We start from the raw sequence: 8,100 nt of genomic DNA on the forward strand, positions 1-8,100 counted from the left end.
ATGAACTGTCACTGTCATATAGTTCTCACCTTCAGGATCTCATCCATTCTGACATTCCAACACCTGCAGTTCTACTGCTGGGATAATCTTCTTATTATTCTACACATTCTCTTTCACCATAAATCAAATACATAGAAATTACTAGCTTTCTTTTAACAAGAATAGAATGTTATAATCTATAAGTTTTTCATAGTAACAGTCAAATATTCTATACTTTTTTTTCCATTTATATGTTATTCAACTCTACAGAGATATTATGATTTAGTCAAAAGATCAAGTGCATTTGACCATTTGACCCAGCTATTCCTCTCCTTGGAATATACCCAAAGGACTTAAAAACAGCATACTACAGGGACACCACCACATCAATTTTTATAGCAGCACAATTCACAATAGTTAAACTATGGAGCCAACCTAGATGTCCGTCAGTGGATGAATGGATAAAAAAAAAATGTGGCATATATAAACAATGGAATTTTACTCAGCATTAAAAAAGAACTAAATCACTGCATTTGCTGGTAAATGGATGGCGTTGAAGAAGATAATGCTAAGTGAAGTTAGCCAATCCCAAAAACACAAATGTCAATACCCAATGCTTTCTCTGATATAAGGGCGATAGAGAGGGAAAGCATGGGAGGATTAGATGAATTCTAGGTAGGGAAGAGGGGTGGGTGGGAAAGGGAGAATTAGCAAGGGTTGGAGGGCAGGGGATTAGCAAGGATGGTGGAATGTGATGGACATCATTATGCAAAGTACATTTATGAAGATTTGAATTGGGTGTCATCATACATTACATACAAATTAAGATATGAAAAATTGTGCATATATATGTGTATTAAGAATTGTAATGCAAAAAAAGTACATGTATAAAAGCAAAAAAAAGATCAGTACAACTACACATTTGGAAAATTTCATTATAGACCACAATTTGGCAAACTTCAAGAGACAATCTGGAAATAGTTTAGATTTTTCATCCATATATATTATTTTTCAACCATTAAACTTTTTAGATGGCATGGGAATATCTATACACAATAAAGTGGGCATGACTACTGAAAAACATAATTGTTTACAAACACAGTGATTAGCCTACAAGCTGTAGTTTTTTGAGGGTACAATTCAATGCTGCCATGCATTTACATTCTCTCCAGCAATGTATAAGTGTGCAGTTTTTCCAAAGTCAGAATAAAAATGTCTACTTTTAGACTTTCAGATTTCCTTTTGTATCTGTTCCTGTAAGGACTTCAAAATATCTACAGGCTGCGTTTTTGTGTTTGTCTGCCACATCTGTCAATGTTCCTTTAATTCTTAAATAATGCTTTTTATTAGTATATTTTTCTTACTGTAGAATGTTGTGTAGTATTTCAAATGTTCTTTACAGTGTTTTCACTATATTTTTTGTTAAAATTTTATCACCATTGTCTTTATTTTTGAGGGGTTTTCCCTTTATCTTTTCCATGTGTTGTTTTGTTTCAGTGTTTGTTTTCTATAGTCAACTTATCTTCTCTTAAATGACTTCCTGTATTTAAGTTTTTTTTTTTAGAAAGAAACAGTGCTACTTTATTAAAATACTGAGTTTTATTTCACATGTATATTTTTGTCTCCCCACCATTTCCATGTCTGACCACAACTACTACTATGTCCTATCATAACATTCCATACATACTTAGAAACCAAGCAAAGGGTGGAGTTCCATCTTTAAAAACTAAACAGGCATTTTGGACAACACATTCTTGGCAATAGAACCTTGACAACATTTATCAAACACGGTAGGGAAAGTTCTCACTTTGCATTATAAAAAGGACAGCCAGATATCAACTGTTACAGAAATGAAATAAGACGGAAATTTTTAACAAACTGTTTAAACTATTTTCTTAAAGAGACTTCCTCCACTGCCAGAGATCTTGAATAGGTCAGTCATCTGGAAGCAATTCTTCACATAATTGACGAACTTGGCTTCCATTTTGGGAAGAGAACCACCTTTTTCTATACTTGCTTGCATTTTTGCTTTAATGTCTTCTACAGAACTAGGTCCTTTTGGTGTTTTAGGAGTTTTTTCCTGTTTTTTGAAGGATTCTTGACCTTTTGATCTTGGTGTTGTTGGTTTTGAGTCTTTTCCATTCTGGTTCGATTTTTGTGCATTTTTGGCTGGAGTATCTCGTATAGATTTCTTCACTGGAGCTTTTTCTTCAGTTTCCTCATCATCAAAATCATCATCATCATCATCTTCATCATCATCATCGACATCTTCATCAGCAGCAAGTTTTACTTTTTTCTGGGGAACCTTGCTACCACCTCCAGGGGCAGATCGCTTTCCAGATACACTTAAGAGTTTCACATCCTCCTCCTCTTCATCTTCTGACTCTGCTTCTTCCTCCACAGCTACTAAGTGCTGGCCACTAATATGCACAGGCCCTGAACTGCACTTCAACCTTAAGACCACAGGTGGTGTGATTTCAAAGCCCCCAAGGGAAACCGTTGGCTGTACTGACATTTTCAATGTTGCCAGTGTTACTTTAATTGGACTGCCTTCATAATTCATTGCCTCTGCTTCAACAATGTGCAATTCATCCTTTGCACCAGCTCCTAAACTGACGGTTCTTAATGATAACTGGTGCTCATTTTCATCATTATCCACCTTAAAGTGATAATCTTTGTCAGCTTTTAGCTCACAACCAAAAAGGTAGTTCTGGGGCCTCAGGGGGCTCATGTCCATATCCATCGAATCTTCCATGGGGTGGTAGCACGCACTTAGGTGGGAGAGAAGGCGGAAGGAAAATGGGTGGCTGCTCTAAAGGGACACGCAGGACGGAATCACGCCAGTGTATTTAAGTTTTGTGGTGGTCTATCTTCATAAATATGGTTGCTTGTTCAAGAATTTGCATTTATTTGTCTTTTGTTGTTTTGTTTTGTTGTATTATCTAGAGACATGGTCTCCCTGAGTTGCTTAGGGCCTTGATAAATTGCTGAAGCTGGCTTTGAGCTCATAATCCTCCTAATTCAGCCTCCCAAGCCATTGGGATTATTACAAGCATGTGCCACCACACCTGGTTTGTTTGGGTTTTTGAATCTAAAAGTAAGATCATTAGTAACATGTTTCTTTCCCTCCTTGAGAAAATATTCTACTGGGCTCAGCATTTTTCTCATTAATCATTCCTTTGTATTAATTTATAATAATGTTTTTTATTATTTTCCAGTAGATGTTTTTGTTTTAAAATATTAGTTTATTTTTATTATTCACAATTAAACTTATTTTGATGGGAAACAAGTTATTCTGCAAGATTAATTTTTTTTTAAACCCAAAGTACCTCTTCTCCTTCACTGTCAATGAATATCTATGCCTTTTAATTATGTTGTCCATGGGAGATTCTTTATTCCTGCCTATTCTATGGATATGAAACACACCATGTCTAAGAGTACTTGTATTGATAGACTTCTGTTGCTCCAGTTTTTATACCTTCTCTTATAAAAATAATGAAGAGACCCAACTTTTAGGAAGTGTGCTTTGGTGAAATTTTCTGAGATTTGCCTCTTAAAGACTATATTTATATTCACCTGTTCATGATGTCAGTGAATTTTAGAAGCCTTTATGTGGTTTCAGGGCCCATGAAACACCTGTTTTGACTAATAATTCAGTCTGAATAATTTTAAGTTTTATTTTAAATTCACACACAAACATTCCAGAAGGAATGGGCTACATATTCAATTAGAAGATTATTATCTTCAATTATTCTTTTTATAATCCAAATTGAATCTTACCAACACATGTAATTAATAACTATTTTAGACATGTACATAAAGTGATTTGTATGTTGTACAATACAAATCTTGCATATTGTTAAAGTGGTAGAACTTGTCACAAAATATTGACTAGTTTATATGCTTTTCTTTCCTTGATGGGATCCCACATTCTTCTTGGAATGTATTGAATCATTAGTAACATTTTCAAGGACTGAACAACAACTAAAATAACTCATCCAAGAATCAGAATTAATAGAAAATAATTTACCTGTGAAGATAGGTATATTAATAGTTGAGTGAAAAGTAAAAAAACAGTAAGAACTTTTTCTAAGTTGAATAACCTTGATCACTGCACTTTGACTTGTAATTATTCTTCTAAGGTGACTGTCCTGAACCAAATTTAATTAAGAACTTAGCCCTCATAAAATAAATATTACCTTGATTACTATTCATGGAATGTCAGTACTCATACTCCCACATGCTATTTGTAAGAGAATAATAATCAAAACATATATATTCTAAAGCTATAAAGAAGCACAAAGCTGGAAGGCACTGTAAGGTCATTGTGTCTATCTTCTTTTTATGTGATTGCAATTAAAATATATTAAATGAAAAACATTTGAAACTTTTAGAAGAAAATTTTTATTGTTTAATATAATATCAAAACAACATACAAAAAAACATGTAAGCAAGTAAAAATATTTGTAGGGTATATGTGTTATAACATAATATATTTTCATAATACATTTTCATAATGATCATCTTATTTAACTCATTGAAATTTTCAGTACCCCTAAATTCTGTATGTATCAGAACCATGAAAGTATAACATTTATTAAAAATATAAACTTAGTATTTTCTTCTCTTCCATTACTTGAGAATTAGAATTCCCAACAAATTACTTGATGAACTGAATTGGGGGTATAGGTGTAATCCAGTGGTAGAACACTTGCCTAGTATGGGAAAGATCCTGGGTTCAATCCCCATCACCATAAAAACTAAATATAGAATGGAATAATTTATTTTACCTCTGGCTGTATTTGTTAATATAATGTTTAGTTTTATTTGATTTCAGTCTGATGCAAAATCATTTTATACCACATAAGTTTTATACACATTTATATTTAGTCAAGCATATTTTAAAAAATATGAATTGAGAGCACTAATTATATTCCTTCCCTTGCCCTTTCTTATATATTGAATACAAAATTTTATGTTAAATCTCTTTTTTATGTGATGAGAAATATTAAATTTTTAGGTTGTATATTAAAAATTACCCACTGATTGGATTGGACTTTGCCTTTTTTGCAATATCTTGCCTGAATTTGGAATTAGGATAATGTCTGCCTCCTTAAAATAGTTTGGGAGTTCTCCCTCCTCTTCATTTTTTTAGAAGAGTATGAGAACATCTGAATTGACTGGTGTCAATTCTTTTTTAGTTGTTGATAAATTCACCCATGAAGTCATAGGTTCCGAAATGTTCTTTGTTTGGGAAACTTTATTATGGATTTGTTCAAATCCTGCATTTACTTACTGAGTATAAATTCTATTCCAACTTGTTTTTACATGGTAGGTCCTGTGTTTCTAGGAATTACATACCTCCTAGGTTATATACTTTGTTGGTAGACAGCTGTTCATACTATCCTACTTTTTGTTTGTTTGTTTGGTATTTTTATTTTTGTGTCATGAATTGTAATATCACTTCTATTATTTCTGATTTTGAGTATTATTTCTTTTATTAAATGGTCCTAGCTAAAGATTTATCAAATTTGTGGGTCTTTTTTTAAAAACTAGGTCTTATATTTATTGATGTTTTATTCTTTTTTTCTGTTCTTTGTTTATTTCTGCTCTAATCACTGTTAATTCTTTTTTTCTGCCAGTTTTGGGTTTAGATTTTATTTTTTTCTAGTTCCTTGAAATGTGGAGTTAGGTGGCTTACCTGAGCTGCTTGTTCCTTTTTATTTTATATCACCACAAACTTCACTCTCAGAACTGCCTTTGTTGTAGCTTGTGAAATATGTAATGTTGTCTTCATTTACATTTGCCTCAAGATATTTGGTTTTGCTTTACTTTTATTTATGAAGTTTTGAAGAGTATTCTGTGCATATATATTTTTTTTTAAATTTCACAGTTTTCCTTCTCTGGTGATTTGTGGTGACTGAGCCTTGTGCACTTGAGAATGGTATTCTGCTGTTATAGCACAGGAAGATTAGGCTGTCTGTCTATTTGAGCTACAGTGTTGTTCAGATCCTGCATTTACTACTGATCTTCTATCCTCATGTTCTTAACATTTAGTGAAAGAAATTAACATGTCTCTTGCTATTATAATGCTCTTCATTTCTACCTTAAAGTATGTGATATTTGCTTTATATATTTAAGTACTTTGATATAGTCTTTATATCTTCTGTGCAAAAAGACTGGTTTCATTATTTAATGTCCTTTGTCTCTTGTGACAGTTTTATCGTTATTTTAAATACTTTAAAATCTATTCTTAAGTATAGTCACCTATGCTGTATTTTGTTTACCATTTACTTGTAAAATTGTTTCCCACCATTTTATTGCCAGTCTCTGTGTGTTCTTGAATTGAAAATGAGTTTCTAATATGTAGTATGTATTTGGGTCTTGTCTTTTTGTCAATTAAACTACTCTATGTCTTTAAATTGGGAAGTTTAATACATTTACATTTACAGAGTTGCTGATAAGAAAATATTTATTATTCTCCTCACTGTTTTCTCTTAAAGTTCTTAGCTCTTCTTTCCTCTCTTGCTATCTTCTTTTGTATTTTGTTGATATTTTTATTTGATGCCACCACATCCAGTTGTTATACACTTTGATTCCTTTTTCTTTTTATTTTTTGATGTACCTTCTGTAAATTTTTTGTGTGTGTGTGGTTACCAAAAGCTTACAGTATCTTATAGTGGTATATTCCAGGTGATAATAATTTAAGTTCAATCACATACAAAGTATTCTTGATGAATATAGAAGCAAAAATCCTCAACAAAATACTTGCAAATATAATTCCACAGGACACTAAATGGATCATACACCATGAACAAGAGGAACATATGTCTCTTTTCAAATGATATTTCAATATGTGAAAATAATTCAGATGATACACTACATTTGAATAATAAAGGGAAAAATCACAGGACCTCAATATGTGTAGAAAATGTAGGTGAAATATGCTAAACTTTTTCATGATAAAACTCTGAACACACCAGATATTGAAAGAGGTACCACAATATAATATAGGCAGCTGAATCAGAGGCCACATAATGACATTTTGATCAGTTAAAAACTGCATGCCCAATGATGGCTTCATAGGTCCTTATCATTTAATGACATTGTAGCCATCATAGTTTGAATAAATCCAGTCTTTTTTGTTCATACAATGACAGAATCATTTAGTGATACATTTTTCAGAATGCATCCCATCATTAAGTGATTCATTACTGCTTATAGAAAGCCCAAGGCTAATATCACACCTAACAGGTAAAAACAGAAAACTTTACCTCTAGGATCAAGAACAAGACAAGAATGCCCACCCTCATCAATTTAATTCAACTTAGTACTAGAAAATTTTAGAAAGAGAAACTAGGCAAGAAAATAGCAAATTGTGCCTAAATTACAATTTCCACACATTAGATCATGATGCCTGAAGATAGTGAAAATGTTACTTCTTTCCTTATGATTTAGGCACAATTTGCTTATTTTCTTGCCTAGTTCCTCTTTCTAAAACTTCTAGTACTAACTTGAATAAAATTACACATGGATAAATGAAACTATTACAATAGAGAGCCTAGAAATAAATTTATTCCTATTCTGTTTAACTTGGACAAGGCTAACAAGAAGACACATTGGGCAAAGATGATGTCTTCAACAAATGATACTAAAACTGGATATCCATATGTAGAAAGAATGCTACTTGATGCTCACTGTATACCACTCACAAATATCAAGATGGTTTACCAATGTAAACCTAATACCTGAAATTCTTACACTCTTAAAAAATGTTTTTGGCATTGACTTTGGCAATGATTTTATGTATATGACACCATAAGCACAAGCACAAGGACAAAAATGGAAAATCAGGACTACATCAAATGGAAGAAATTCTGTATAGCAAAGGAAACAATCACCAGAGTGAACAGGTAAAATATAGAATAGGAGAAAATATTTGCAAATTATACATCTAGAATTAATTTTGAAAATATATAAAGTATTTATATAACTTATTGAAAACAAAAACAACAAATTGCCTGACCAAAAAATAGGGAAAATTATCAGGTGGGAAAGTACAATGATCCACCTGCAATGGAAAAGTAAAGGTAATTTCTCAAAAAAATTAAAAATGTGAAA

General features: G+C 32.1%; 1 pseudogene; it reads right to left on the reverse strand.

Moving 5' to 3' along the window:
• Positions 1 to 1,545: 1,545 nt before the first annotated feature.
• Positions 1,546 to 2,749, reverse strand: LOC107151143 (annotated as a pseudogene).
• Between the last annotated feature and the right edge of the window lie 5,351 nt (positions 2,750 to 8,100).

Source organism: Marmota marmota, unplaced genomic scaffold (genome assembly GCF_001458135.2).
Source record: "Marmota marmota marmota unplaced genomic scaffold, marMar, whole genome shotgun sequence".
NCBI lineage: Eukaryota > Metazoa > Chordata > Mammalia > Rodentia > Sciuridae > Marmota > Marmota marmota.